Source organism: Atractosteus spatula, chromosome 12 (genome assembly GCF_055471065.1).
Source record: "Atractosteus spatula isolate fAtrSpa1 chromosome 12, fAtrSpa1.hap1, whole genome shotgun sequence".
In the NCBI taxonomy this organism is placed as follows: domain Eukaryota; kingdom Metazoa; phylum Chordata; class Actinopteri; order Semionotiformes; family Lepisosteidae; genus Atractosteus; species Atractosteus spatula.
Genome location: NC_142717.1, coordinates 36192226 through 36208503, shown reverse-complemented (window position 1 = coordinate 36208503; position 16278 = coordinate 36192226).

Sequence of the window (16278 nt, the reverse complement as noted above, 5' to 3'; positions counted from 1 at the left end):
ATTTTGGCTGTAGAAATTTCCACGCAAAAAACAAAGCATCAAAGGACCAGGCAAATAAGTGTTTATGTCTATATGCTATTGGTATTAGAAACCAAATGCATGAGATGGATGCTACCCCATTCATGTAGTATTATGATTTAATTGGAATTAATGGAGAAATGGTGATAAATACAACATCAATTGATACACAGTGCTCTGGAGAAACAGAAAAAAACTAAAGAGGGCTAGGTGTACTGGTATATGTCTCAGAATCTATATGATTAGGACTTATAAAAATATTCAACGGCATATTGGTAAGAGTGTGCTACAGACCATAAAATTCTAATATCAACTCTAATGAAATTATAATGTATGGAAATTTAAAGGAAGAACTTGTTTTATTGGAGACTTCAACTTTCCTCAAACAGACTGTGAGAAACCCATAGGAATTTCAACATTATATATGTTTTATCCATTAAGATCAGCTCTATCTATTACCTGACTTTAGAAATTAGAATAGCTACGGAGCTGAAACTACAGTTCTTTGGATTTTGGTTTCAATTTCTGCTGTATTTCTTCAGTCCAGTATACATATACAGAGTATATATAAGTAATGGATTAAAAACATTGCCAGTAAAGATATTTGCAATTCCAGACAATACTGTATCTCTAAAGCAAATCAGTCTTAAGTTGCTCTGTGATCAAACCACATAAATGAAAACTTATTTTTTCTTTACAGTTAACACTTTCTCTTTCATTTTGTTGGTGCTGCATGTTCAGATATAATACTACTTGAGTATAACCATTGTACAGATTCTTTCTGCAGACATATTTCTTAATACTGATACTGTATACAGTAATATCTATATACAATACTGAGCCGTTTGAAGTGTTTTTAGGTATTAAAACTAAATAAAATATTTTAAGCATTTTGGTGATTAGTAATTAAACAAAATGAACAAAATACATTGTAAAACAATGGTTATCATAAGATGTTATGTTTCCACAAAACACATTTAAAGTCAACTGAATCTTCGGTATACAGTGTTATTAACATCTCCGAATCAATTTCTGAAGTTGAAAATAAGGATTTTTGATATATAATACAAATATACATGTACTTTTCTGTGTTTTGAGAAACCAATCAATAACTGGAGAATGATAATGTCATGGTAAAATGTTCACTGCTTTCACATTGTTGAATGTGAGAGGTTATCTAGTACTGTCAGGGGTAACTGAAAGAGTGAGAGTAAATGGTCCATTTCTAAACTGGTTATATGACCTTTTTGTAAAACACACTCAATCTGTTTCTTCAGAAACCTTACCCTTTTCACCTCTGAAAACTTGGTCCAGCTGTGAAAATCTCTATAAATTACAAACTACTGAAAAGGCACACCAGAAATAAAGGAAAAACGTCTTGAACCAATGATAATTAACTTTTTGAGGAAACAGGCAGAATTAACGGGCTTTTAGATGACAATACAAATATAAACCCATCATATCGTTCATAATACTTGATATTATGATATAATTCATACTATAATTATTCTGAAATAATCTCCTAAATTATACACACCCAGTTTTTTCAGACATTTTGATTATTTTTTTTAATATTTGTTCATCCTAAAACTTCACTCATCTTTACTAATGTGGACAAAATCCCAGTACTATATAATGTGTAAAATCTTTCTTTAGTTTATTTCATTAATGGGCAGCATTTATTATTAGGAACAATAAATATTACCACGTGTCACAAGCTATTGTATTTTTTGTATTGAGCTGTTAAAATTAAGTTAATCACTAGGCATTTGTCAACACAAAGTTTCACAGCCTAGATATTTATCCAAAAGTGGCAGTAGTGGTTTATTTGAATTTGTATTTTTACAACATTTATATTAATGTTCTAAAACTTTTAGAGAATATCCCTAACAGTGGATAGATCCACCTCCAACAGAGAATGAAACTGAAGAACATTGCAGCACCAGTTATACCAGATGCTCAAAGCCGTCACCATGAAGAAAAAGAACAAGTCAGCCAAGAACTGATGCAACTGTACAAGAGGTGTAAGAAGTGATTCAAACCTTTTCAATCACATTTTAGATATACATCGCATTGAAACAGCCCTTGCTAACTTCAAACTCTTGATTTTCTTTCTGGAATGAAACAAAGTTTCTGAAACCATCAATTACAACATGCTGCTGATCCTATGGAAAATTCTCTAGGATTCATAGTTTTCTTCCTACATGACTGGCAGGAGCCCGTTTTTAGATTTGGGTTGTTTGAAACATGGTGTTCCTTTCCTTACTCAGGAGGAACTGTGCTAGAACCTTGACTTTTCAGCTACACTCTCGGCTCTCGGTCAGATTATTTGCTGTCCGGAACTTGGATGTCACTGCAATTCTGTTTACACACAGATATATTTGCTGTCCAAATCAGATACTACCGCTGACATTCTAAAGTTAAACTGACTTTCTGTATTTTACGGGTGTCTGATGTTAAGATATGGATGCAAAAGAACTTTCTCACATGATATTGTGACATGTCTGATGCTCATGGGCTGCCAATATCGTCTTAATAATGTTTGGTGACCTACCTGCTGATATTGTCAGTGCTGAAATCAAAGTTTTGATAGAAGTTAAAAACCTCAGCGCTGACATTGACCCCGTGTTCTCTTTTAAAGTGTGTGTTAACAAGACCAAAAGGGCATATTTTTTGCATTTGTATAACATTACTTGTTTCAGAACCTTCATCTGGTTGTCTTACGCTGAAACATTGCTGTATGCCTTTATTTCATCAGGAGCAGACTACAGTACCTCCTTATTTATCAGTTTACTATCTAAGGTACTAAATTCAGTTTGTCTATGATATAACATCTATTAACTCAAAGAACTCTGCATCAGCATATAATTCAGCATATGTCCACTTTTGAATTGCACTGAATGAGTGGATTTAAGGGTCTCTGTCTCTCACTGAAATGGACTAGCTCCAGATTATATAAAACATATAGTCTACTGCATTAGTATAGTCCAGGGCTAAAATCTGCATATTCAAGCCTTCTCATGCGGTTGAAGTCCAGTCTTCACACATTGGTCGAAAGAGCCTTTTCGTGTGTGGCACTGTGCATATGGAACTCATTGCCCACCTCCAATATAGATTCTGAGACTGCTGACATTTTCAAAACACTCTTAACGACCTTGCTTTATACTTCAGCTTTTAATCTGTCATTTAGTTTCACTCGGTTTCACTGATTTCATTCTTGTAGTTTTTGCCTTTAATTATTTTTTGCTTGCTTCTGTTGTACATTCTCTGTGTTACCATACATCACTGTGAGTTTCCTGAGATGCCCTTTCTTATCTGCTAGTCACTGCTTAAAACTCTTGACTCTGTCTGGATGAAGTGAGAAGAGGATGCAAAATGATGTGACATAATTTCAAATTTAGAGTCTACAATATTCATGCTGCTTGTCCTTCCTCTGCCATCTGATAACTAGATAGTTGAGTACAAAATCTGATGTTTGACTTTTCCATTGGTTAAGTCATTCCAAGACTATCACTGGGCTTGAGAATGTGCAGTGAACAAGCCACCCACCCACTTTCTTGAATCTTAAACCCTTTCTTCTTTCAAAAAATCCTTGGACCAATTAGATACAAACTACCCAATGGGCTTGATGGGACAAATCATCTATCAACACATGTAAAGGAAAGAACATTTAGCAATCACATTTATTGTCATTATTAAGTGGTGTTGTTACTCACACTTTTCTAAAAGCTGTTATAGTTTGTAATTGTATTTCTGTACTACCTCTTATGAATCCACAATGTTGAGTTACAGGTCCTGACTCTGTTGTGGTTTAAATGTTCATCAAGAATGGCCAGGGGTGGATTACCCTAAGTATTTTGCCTGAAGTATTCAGTTCTGTCCTTGTCTGGTTATTTTAAGCTGGTTTGTGTCCTGTATCACAGTATGGTTTGTATGAGACCTATGGCTCCTAAAACTGTTAGCGAGTGATTATACAAAACTACAGTTATGTTCTTTTTTGTCTTCTTTTGTAAATATTTTTACAAAAGCACTTCAAGAGCACTTCAGTAAAGGGACACTCCTTTGCACTGCCTATTTTACTTGCTTCTGTGCCTACCCCTGGATGTACTGCCAGGCAGTTTAGTCACAAACTCCTGAGTCAGACTCCGGAAGGGGATGCTGGCAAGCTATTATATAATATTATATAATAATTTAACAATTAATAAAACAGGAGGAGATGATCAGTTGGCTTGAAGTAAAAGACATCTTGATGGTAATCATCATCCATGAAGTCACTAAACTGGTGCTAGAGAAATAGCTTTTTTCAATCAATACAAATTACAAAACATTTGCAAAAATAACAAGAGAAATTGAAACATCTGGGAATACCAATACTCTGATCATGCTATATAATTAGTATAATTAATTATAATATCATTAATAATGCTATATAATATATATTTTTTCAAAATGAATCACTTTTACACTACACATACACTGATATTAACATCACTGAAACAATATAAATTAAGCAGTGCCTATAGTGCGTGTCATTTTAAAAACTTCCTCTGTAACTCCAGTGCAGACACAATATACTGTATGGTGGTCACTTTTTGATTCCTTGACACTTAATTGTCTGCCATTATAAGACACCAATCAGTGCAACTAAATATTAAAATGTTAACAAAGTTCACTAAACTGTACGAATAAGCACACTATTTTTGCAAGACAGAGAGCAATGTTAGAGAGAGAATTAACTTTAAGACCCAAGATGACACTACAATGACCAAAGCCAAAGGGAGAGAGCATTTGGCATAATAGGTTTACATAAATAATCAATATGCCCCCACCACACCATTTTGTCACTGATCTTACAGGATCTGTTTGGAGTTTTAAATGTATATTTATTTATAAATAAATCATCATTTAATGTAAATTGTTAATCAAATTGGTGTAGTCTGCATTAGAGCTACTCTTGTGCTATGAGTAAGCTTTCCTAGGCTTTTAATTCATGTAAACCTCCCCTATTTCTCATGGTTCCCTGCTGTGACGCGTTGCTCTGGAAACCATAAACAAACTGAACAGAATATCGTCATTCTTATCTTCACACACTACGAACATGTGTTTTGGCTTTTCAGGGAACAGACGCAGGATCTCTTGAATGCTTCCTTTCTTTTCCCTTTCTCTCCCAGGTCACATTATTAAATGATGATGGAGATCTGTGTGAAGAACAACCATCCTGGGACTGCTGGGGGCAATCAGGCCCTCATTTTGGAAAATGTGAGAGATGTCTTGTAGTTTCAGCATTGTCAATTAAATTCCCCGTCAGAACTGCTTTTCTTCTGACCTGATGAATGTCTTGGTTATCTCTGCCCCACCACCACCACCTCAGTCTCCGGGTCATTTGGGAAATGTCAGTATTACAAGACAGACTGGAACACGTCTGGACAAGCAGAAAACATCAAGGGACAAAAAAAGGGCAGGAAACAGCATCCCAGGTAAAATCTGTGATCTGTAGCAAGTTCGTGGAGATTGAATTAAGTCCTGAAATTAAGTTCACAGCAATATACAGACATACAGAAAGGAGTTGAAAATGAAAGTTCGGGAGGAGGTCAAACGATATTCTGTCCCACTTCCACCTAGCAATTTGTATGGAAATTACTCTCTTGTGTGTTTCCTTTTGCGTCCCTTCCACCCCATCTTCACCCAGACAGCAGATCCCCAGCTCATCCTTCTTGGAAGGGGGAGAGAGCGGGGTAGCTGGTGGACAAACTCTCCCTTATGGACAGGTTGTCCTTACACTCAGTCAGGCGAGTTTCTACAGGAAATCTTACTAATTTGAATCAGACTTCTTTGTCTTAATCAGGGTGTGTCCGAACCAAGTAAGCTCAGCCAGTTCCTGATGTCTTCTTTAGACAATACAAAAAATGAGCTCATGAAACTGCATAAGGAAATGAAACACAAAATTATTTATTTATTGTGCATAACTCAGAACTGCAAAAACCCGCCAAGGCACCTAAGTGTCGTAAAGCGGTAACTCCCAAACCTGAAGCGCAACAGAGCAGTGAACCCCAAACGGATGCTGTGTGCGACATAAGATTGGCCACAATACAGTTCACAGAATAGGCTGCAGAAATCATCGGTCACATACACTGAAAGACAGCACCACAGCCACTGTTACATACAGTAGCTAGGAATTTACAAACCAAAGCCTTTTTACACGAGAAGAAATGGTAAGAAGTGATTCTGAGGTCATAAATTATCTTCCTTAAACTTTTTGGCATGGAATTTTAAATTCACTTTATCAACACTTTCACTTATTGTCAGGTTCAACAAAAATTGTGGAATAATAAGCCAATGTGATTATGCACATAAAAAGTATAGATTCTTGAGTCGTGCAATATGAATTAAACCAAATAAATTTGCCGTATGTGGCTGCAATAAAGTTTTCAGCTTTACACTACTTGTCAAGGAGTCATTCTGAGTAATGAGGCAGAACTACAGGAAATCGCGTCATAAATCTTGGCTTTCACTCCTCTCTCCCTCAAAAAGGCATTTGTAGTACTTTAGAGTTTAAGGAAAGCAGACAACAAGCTAAAGGGCTGTTTTTTACAGAAAAAAATGTTTCATATTACAGTAAGGATCTAGGTTCGTGTTCTTTTAAGAAATCAGTAGAAACACAGGGTCTCTAGAATAAAGCTATATCGATTAGCTTCAAACATTGTTAAATTATAATACTTTTTGTAAATATGAAATTAAATGTATTTGTAAAGTTTCAAGATTTAATAGACATGTCTATAATATTTAATTCTCTCATGTTTGAAGACTAAAACCTCTTTGCATAAAACAGCCATTTGTCTGTTTAATGTTACCAGGTATCCATTTGATTTTGATGATGTTGTACATGGAGAAGTTTGATTGTTCAAAACTATTTATTGATGGCGATGCTAATGTTCAATTTTTTAGTACTTCACTGACCCTTTTTCAGTTTCCAAGAGCAAGCTGAAGAAAAGCAGAACTTCCTTCAGGATGTTGTGTTAACAGACTAGTTCAAGAAATCCCTCTAAGAAATTAAGACCTTCAAGCTGCTGAGTAAATAAGTTAATCCTTTAGTGACACAAATGATGACATATTCTACGAAAAGGAAATGAAATGGTTTTCTCTTTAAAGCACTGTGAGTTCACTCTGTCTACAAAGTTATTGTACAATAGCATGAGCTTTAAAATTTTGCAAGATGTAGCAGAACATGATTACATTTGAGAAAGTACAATGAAGCCCCATATGTCTGACTTAGATATGGAATGGGAGAAAATACCACCCTCTACCATCGTATTACTCTTGCTAACCGTAGTCTCACAACAGTTTCAAAGTTATTTTTTTTTTCAAATGAGCATTCCTACAGGTATACTACAACTGTTGTCCAAAGCACAATAAAACAATACAACATATGGGTACATTATAAAAAGTTAGCAGACACATTCAGAAATTTGTGTTTGAAATTCCCATACTTAATTTTCTCTTAATTGAAATGTAGTCAATGTGGAAATGTATTCTGCTTGCATTTCATAGCTTTTCTTGGGCTCTTCTGCCTTGTAAGAGAAAGCTACAGTACATATGAGCTTGGTCTTTTTTCCTTGATTGTGGATATTAAAGTAATGACAAAACCTGCATAAATTGTAAAGACTGACCTTGGATGATAAGATCCCACAGAGAAAATGTGCAGGAATCTTAAGACAACAGCATGCTGACTAGATCACAGCCTGCCTTCAAGGAAAGAAAAACAGACTTTTAGGATGTGTTTCCCAATTGCGGGGCAAAGTGGTTAGGGGGTATTAGAAAATCAAAAAGGAACCCCCATACTGGAAATGGAGGTTTGTTTTTTCACCTGGACCTAAGTAAATGAAGGTCAAGATGCCAATGGACCAAGTCATGTCCAGCTGTGTAACCCTTCAGACTGCGACAGAAGAGGATTGAAAATGTCATTCTTCAGTTCCTCTAATAGAAAAGAAATTGATTGTAGAAAGTTATTTTATTATGCAAACCTGTGTCAATACCTGTGTAATAGATACACAGTCGTTTAATTCATTTATTTAACCACAGGAAAAGTTTCTTTTTTCACCCTTATATTATTATATTAAGGAATGTAAAAATGTTGCTTTAAATGACAACAATGATTTGAACTATTTCATATATAAAGAATACAAATCCAAGATTTACAAATCCAAGAATAGAAATGTAATTTACTTAAGTCTTAAAAGATTTCCTTCAAAAGATCTGATGTTTTTTGTAAGTGGAATATGTTTTCAACATTTATTCAGCTTTTAGTAGTGGCAACTGTACATTTCTGCAGTGCAGCTAATTTTCAGATAATAATTTTCATTTCATTCAAAATTGCAGAATTGTTTTGTCTTTTAAATGTGAAAACGACCTGTTATGTTGTGTTTAGGTTTTAGCTATAAAGTCTCTGAAAGAAAAACAGAAAGCTAATGAAATAAGTAGATTATTTGTGGCAAGGATAAATCAATTCAAAGATAGACACAAAAGCATGTCTAGCACACAAACAACAGTTTCCTGTGATTAAACAGGAATTGAGCAACAAATAAAATTAGGATAGCAACATACTGTAGGTTGTCTCCTGCCACAAACACTTCTACCTTTGGTCTCTTTCCCATTGCCTTTTAAGACAATAATACACTGAATTGAATGTAAATATCACAGTTATTTATTGAGAATAGATGAAACTCCAACAGAAAATCCTTAGTTTTCACTTGGTAGTCAACATGAATCGTGAGCCCAAGATCTGCCATAGATTATCAATCTTTGTGGTGCCGGAAGATTATGTTAGACATTCTGACTTGCCTCTTTTTTAACTTGGAGGAGTTGGCGAGATCAATCCTTACATTTGCCAGAAAATCAGTAGTGGATAACAGGGCTGAAATTGATACAGTTGGCTTACCGTTATTATTAACATTCATTGGAAATTGTAGTCTTCGAAGTGCCATTTATATATAGTTCACATCCCATTCTCTCTAACTGGACTGCTGTAGGTATAATGTGATTAATAAATCAACACATACACAATTCTGGAACAAATTGTTTTTTGTGCTCATGACCCCTGTTTGGGAGTTGACACTGATGTCTTAAATAATTTGGCTATTTTAAGTGACAAGGCCCAGATAGTCCGAAGTAGACTGACGCTGGAAAAATCAAGTAAGGTCTTCTCCTGCCAAGGTAAAATGCTGACGAAATCAATCCCTAACGAAAACCTTGGACTCAAATCTCTCGATCTTCAGTGAGAAAAGGATGTATAATGATGTGAGAACAAGTTCTATTGCTTTAGGAAGCTTTCTTCTTATGGGGCTTCCTTTTGTTCTTTATATGACCATTAAAGGCAGCTGTTACATAATTGTTTCCACCAGAGCTTCTAACATAGAACACCCTTTTTAAAAGAAAGAATCTATAGGAATTGAGTTTTAAAGGAGGAACTAAACAGGATATCATTTTTAACATTTTTTTGGCCTTTTAGTTTTTGAGCGCTGACCAAAATAACACCTACAGTTCACTTTGTGTAAACTGTTATTTAGAATCTTATTAAACAAAAAAGGAAAATATGCAAAAATTCACCAGAGCACGGGTAAAAATGATACTTTTCAGGAACAGAAATGTGTGAAGGGGAAGATTGGTCAATAATAATGATCATTATTATTAATCATAATGAAGATGATATAATGATGAACAAAGTTCACATACTGTACAGCCAGGGGAAAAAGTATTAGAAAACAAATTTAATCAAACCTTGTAACAAAGCTCATTTCCACAGGTTACATGCAATATTAGATTTTATTACACATTTAAAGATTTTTAACATGGTATTTTCTATTGTGATAATGAAGTTCAATATTTTCTACATATATCTTTCTAAAAACATATTTGGAAACTTCAGTGCCAATACTAGACTACATGTAATATGAATGAATCATAGTAAAATCTTGCAATAATGTATATATATTTTAAACCTGTACCAAGCACTAGTTTGCCCCCTTTATATACAGACTTTCAGTAGTTGGTTTTAATGTGCTGTTTGTACAAATTGAAGTCGCTCCAATAAACTTGACATCTACTTGTCAGTTCTAACAAATGACCCCATAATAACCATCGTGGTGCTGAGACCTAGTTAAGTATTAGCTAGTAGAATTCACAGCAAGAACAAAGCTTATTTAAATAACTGCCTGTCCTACAGAGGGTAATTTTACCTCCTGGGTAGCAGTAGCACATCTAGATTGGATACCTGGTAAAATTGGTTTAACACTATCACAGTGTTCTGTGATCTCCTCTTTTTTCAAATTAGGAAAGTAATCCCTGACCCATTTACTCTTACTTTAAAAAACTGAGGTTGGAAAGGTTTTTCCTCTTATTCAAGATTTATAGCACAAATTTGTGTTCAAGGCCAATGATTGAGCAAGTCTGAACTGATATTCTAAAGAGAGCCTAGCTCAGAATTCGATTAAGACATTCACCTGTGGTTTTTATACTGTTAGAAACATCAAATACAAAAATGTGTCTATGATTTCACATTGATTATGGAGTGCGTGTAGTATCCATAAAAAAATAGGACTAGATTGTCTTGCAGGTTTTCCTGGGTAGACTAAATATCTACTAGAGGTGGGAAACCCTAGTCTTCAAATGCCATATTGCTTTCTGGATTTGATTCAACCTTAATGAATTCATTGAACCGGTTATGTGGATTAAAGTTATATTCAGATATGTTTTCAAGGTCTCGATCAGGTGATAATTGAAAGATGCCTCTAAAACCAGCAGATATTTGTTAATTGAAGACTAGGTGGGCCTACCACTGAAAACAAAATGGCTTTCCACATACAGTATAAGAGTGGTTCAAAGAGTCTAATACAGAAGGAAAAACACTACTTAATAGTTAACGTTAAGAAGTGAATCTAAAATTCTGTCAAGCCATTTCTTGAAGGAGCTGAAGAAGCCCCAAATTTGGGCATCAGCCACTTGGCTGAGAAGCCTGTCCCAGATACCCACATGCTTTTGTGTAAAGATACATTTTACTGCAATCTGCTTTTACTTTCCAGTTGTGACCCTGTTTGTGACCTTGTTTCAATAATCAAGTATTACTGAAATGAAAACTTCTTCCTCTACATTTTTAAGACAAACCTTATCAAAGGTTTTCTGGAAATCAGGATATATCATATCATATTCTTTAGTGTTATCAACTGTCCTTGTTGTTTGCTTAAAGAATTCTAGCAAGTTAAATAAGGCCTTCCCTTTCTAATTCCATGATGGCTGTCTCTTAAAATGTCATTGTTTTGTAGATATTCTTTTAGTTTTTTTCTTACTAGTGTTTCCATTATTCTAAAAAGAAGAATGTTCTGTTTTAAATACCTGAGTAAAGAAAATAATTTAGTTACTTATTATATCATATTCCATTATTCATTTAACATAAACTAGTACTCATATTTCTACTGTGTTTTTTATTGTCAAAGTACTTTGCCTCTATTAAAATAATGTCTTCTATCTCATTTTCATCTGTGGGTTCTATGAGTTCTGTTTGTGTAACTTCAATATTTTAGAAACTCCTCAGGTACTCTGACATCCAGTATATACATCCCTGCATCTGAGCCCCTATGGTTAAATTGCATTCACCCCCAGTTTGTATAAATACCCATTTGTTCCAGATGGATTCCTAATACTCTAATCATAAACCCTTTCTCTTTTGCACAAATCTTCTAGCCTTTTACCTTTCTTCCTCCTTAGGATTCAATGTGACAAGAAGAACACTTCCCAAGAAGTGCCCCATAGGCATCCTGTTCCACAGTTTTCAATCCTTATTTTGCAGATTAATCAACCTAAAGGAGAAAAATCATCAATCTTTTCCCAGGAGGACTCCCATCCTGGTACCGACCAGGCTCACACCTGCTTAGCTTCAGTGGGTTGCCAGTTGGGAGTTGCAGGGTGATATGGCTGGTGGCTTAAGGATATCTGTAACCTGGGTACCAGTCAGGCAACACACTACCTGAGACTCCTTACAGAACACTGTCAGTCTCTCTAATAAGAGACCTATCATTATTTTTCATTTACTAGAGAAGAGTGGTACCCCGGAACCTGCCAGTCCTGCCATTTTCCTCCAGGTTATCAGAGCCCAGATTCATCTACAATAAGGACTGAAAGTTGCTCGATGCAGCTAATCCTGGGGAAGACCTCCCATTGTGATGTGTATACCCTTCCCTGTGGCTGTGACCCACACTCACCCTGTGATCTTTCCCTCTTTGGTCCTAAACCTCCTGCCCCTTTGCTCACAACAAACCCATAGTCTCACTATAGGGTGTGTTAACTAGTTCCTTTATGTTGCAGCAATGGTCAGAGGTTGGGTCTCAAGCCCATAGATCATGGACTCAAGGTACTCAACCAGATGACCACGTTCACAGATGAAGTCTCTCCAAACGTCTTCATCTATAAAGCTAATCATCCAAGAAGCCATCCACTGCAATGTCCTTTATACTGGTGTCTCCTTTTAGGTATTTATTAAATAACTTTTTAACCCAATAGACAGTTCCAAAAATAGATATTTATTTACTGTCTGACATATTTATTTTTTTACAGTACGTTTTAATCATAGAGGTCAGAAGAAAATGCGTAATGTTTTTAAAAGCACAATATGAAAGAAGACCTGTACTTACGGGAGAAATACTGTACTGTAAGTGAAAAAGAAACATTAAGACAAAGCAAAATGTGAATCTATAAGACTAATAAAAAGAGATACTTTCTTATAATTTAGCATTTTGTTTTATGTGTTTTGTGTTAGCCTAAGTACTGAATGTTCTGAGTTTTTTTGTGTTTTGTAAACAAAGACAAACAAGAATTCTAAGACAAATTAATTTGAGAAATACCTGTGATCACACTGCTGTGCTGTGCTGTGTTGTGTCAAGTATTGGTGTGTCGCCTGGCTATAAAAAACAAAAGGAAGTTTCTAGGAAAGGTACCAGCTGTAGCTTCTGTATTCCTGCCCCCTTAAAGAAAGCTGTTATGATGTTAGGAAAACTGCAGTGAAAAGATTTCCTGCTTCATCATTTGACTCTATTGCATTAACAAGAATATGTGATTCTTGTTTAATTAATATTGGGCAAATGGCTTTCCTTTATGAATTATGTTTTTTCGTGGTGCACTTCAAAAACACATTTGTTGCTTACAAGTCATCTTATATCAGGAACAAGTAAAGGTTTATTCCATGCTGAAAAGAGAAAAAAGGCAACACAACTTTTCGGCCGTGGAGCCTTCTTCTGATGTAACACAGCCAAAAAGTTGTGTTTCCTTTCTTCTCTTTTCAGCATGGAATAAACATTTACTTGTTCCTTTGCAGCCTACGCATGCTGATGCAGCTACCTACTTGAACTACATCTTATATTATGTACATATTAAAAATAAAAGGTTTTCAGACAATGTACATTTTAATGTATATACAGCTGAGAAGTCTCTTACAGCCAAATTACACCAGGAAGAGAAATATTTAGGTTTGAGTGCACAATAAATCTTTTCTTTTGTTTGTGGTGGACAGCAATCCTCCAGAGTACAATCTGCTGGATATTTTAGAAACCATTCATTAACAAGACTTCGCTCTTCAATTTCCTGCTGCATAGGGTGGCGTCAGGGCTATGAAACAAAAATTAGTTTTAAAAAACACAATCAACAGGAATTTTTCATCAAAATAAATAAGTGCTTGTTTACTAATGCTTTGACATTAACATCAAATAATAGGTACTAAACCTGAAGAAGAAACCAATGTAAAGTCTTTAAGTGGCTTTGTCAACCCAATAATACAATCCTATAAAATAGGCTATATAAGATGTAGGTTGTGGATTTCAATTATATAACTACATTTTGAAAGCGCTGATGCATTCTAAGTGGCATACCAAAACCCCCAAAAAAACATATTCTCTAAAGAGTCATGAAAATGCTACAAGAATACTTCCTGAACTGAAAGGCATGTCCTAGTCCAAAATACTAAAGGAGAGGGACACAAAGTCTTTATCCCGGACAAGTATTTGTCAGAGTGCTGTAGGAATTTGGAATTGTGACCATAATTGTAGTTCCTCTGTGTGCCTCTCCTTTGCTTTTTGCTAACTTTCCAGATCTGCCACTCTGGGAACTCCATGAGACGGTCTTAGAGGTCCTGTTTGTTGTTTTCTCCTGTAACTGGCTTTTGTCCATCATTAGCACTGACAATTAAGCTTTCTGGGATTATTTGCCTACATCAGTTTGCCTAGTCTGGAGAATCTTCACATTTTTAACAGTCTGACTTTTTATGTTTCCTCTAATGGGATCCTGTGTATTGGTTCTGGCGAAGAGCTGAGTGTGGCATGACTGTCGGTACCTGTTCCCAGACAAGTTGGGTTTCACCGGTTACTAAATATATTGTTACCTCCACTGTAACCTATCTGTGGATTCGACAGAGATCATCTTGTCACCAGTGAGCTTTTCTGCCATTTTCTTACAGCTTTATCCAATACAGGATCGTGGGTAGTTGAAGCCTATCCTGGCAAACAAGGGGCACAAGTCAGGATACACCCTGGACAGGAATTCAGCCTATCACAGGGCACACATAGACACAAACACACACACACACTCACACCAGGGCCAATTATCCCAGAAGCCTATTAACCTACCCATGTCTTTGGACAGTGGGAGGAGACCTACACATGGAGGAGGAAATGGGGAGAACATATAAACTCCACACAGATAGCATCCCAGGAATTCAACCCAGTGCCCCAGCACTGCAAGGCAGCAATGTTAACTACCGTGTTACCACCTACGAACTCTTTCACTCATAAATAAAAATAAGTATCTGAAAGTTTCAGGATGGTACACACCACCCTCTGCCTCTGCACCCAAAATAACTTTAATTAGTTGCTCATTGCTTGTTCATTGGGATATTTTAAAAGGGATATGTTAAATCTTACTGACACTGGTAAAAGCCTATTTAATTCTTTAAACCTTTTTCAGATCATAATCCAGCCTAATACAATTAAGTATAAAGTAACCTTTCTTGACATCATATTCACAAACACTCCAGGCCAGTACCAGTAAGAATTTTAGTGATGTGTTAGAAGATTATGTCTAAAAGAAGTCTGAAGAACAGCTTTTGCTCCATGATCTGGCATTAATAAACCTGAGCAGAATATCTCTCATCCCATCAGTCAAACATGCTTGGATCTTTCCTGAAAATTGTTTTATCAATATTGTCAAAAGCATGCACCAATTAGGAGGCTTATAGTTAAGAACGGCAATAGTCCTTGCTTAAGCCCTGAACTGTCAACTTAAATTAAGTAAAAGTATTTAGCTTATTGAACAGCTAGTGCCTTTCCCCACTGTTTTGCTTTCCTTCAGGCAAATTAAGAGTAAATGCACACAAGTCATTAGAATCTCCAAAGTGAGCTGTTACAACTATCAATTCTTTACATTTTGTACATAGTGTAAAATCTGGTGTTCAGTACATAGTGTAACATGTATGCTGTACAAAGTGATGAAGAAAAAGAGGGAAAAATACATTAAAAATCATAAAACTAAAATGAAACAAGAACATACAGGACAAAACTGTAAGGCATCAGACACAGGCCCTAGTAAAGAGGTGAGTATTCAATTTAGATTTGAAAAGAGTGAAAGAATTTGTCACTCAAAAGAGTCGGAGGAAGGGCATTCCATAATAATGGAGCAGTGAGAGAAAAAAAAATGGTCACCAAAAGTTCAAGACTGAGTCCCAGGTACAATGAGCAAAGGATCAGCCTCAATTGAACAGAGCCTACAGGAGGAAGTGTAAACATGAAGGAGTTCTGAGACACATACTAAAAAAAGTGATAGGGATCCCCTAGAGCAAAGGCTTGCACAAAAGACTTGATAGAAATTGCCTAATGTCAGCAATATTTCTAAGCTGAAAAAAGTACTTGAAAAGTTTGATTAAACAACTCTAAACTTTAACATTACTAGGTTTGCAGTACATAACTCTGTTGATCCATATTTCTAAAAACATTCTGCTCATTTTATATCCACTATCCCAATCTACTGTACCTATTCAATCTCTCTTAAAACAGTTGAAATCCCATCTGAATGGAAGTCCACACTTTTCAAAAGGGGTGATTAATCAGACCCTAACTGCTATAGACCTATTTCCTTTTTGCCTTGACTTTCTAACATCAAAGAACTGTCAACAAGCATTTAAGCCCTTTTTTGGATACCAATTATACTTTATCTGATGCGAAGTCTGCT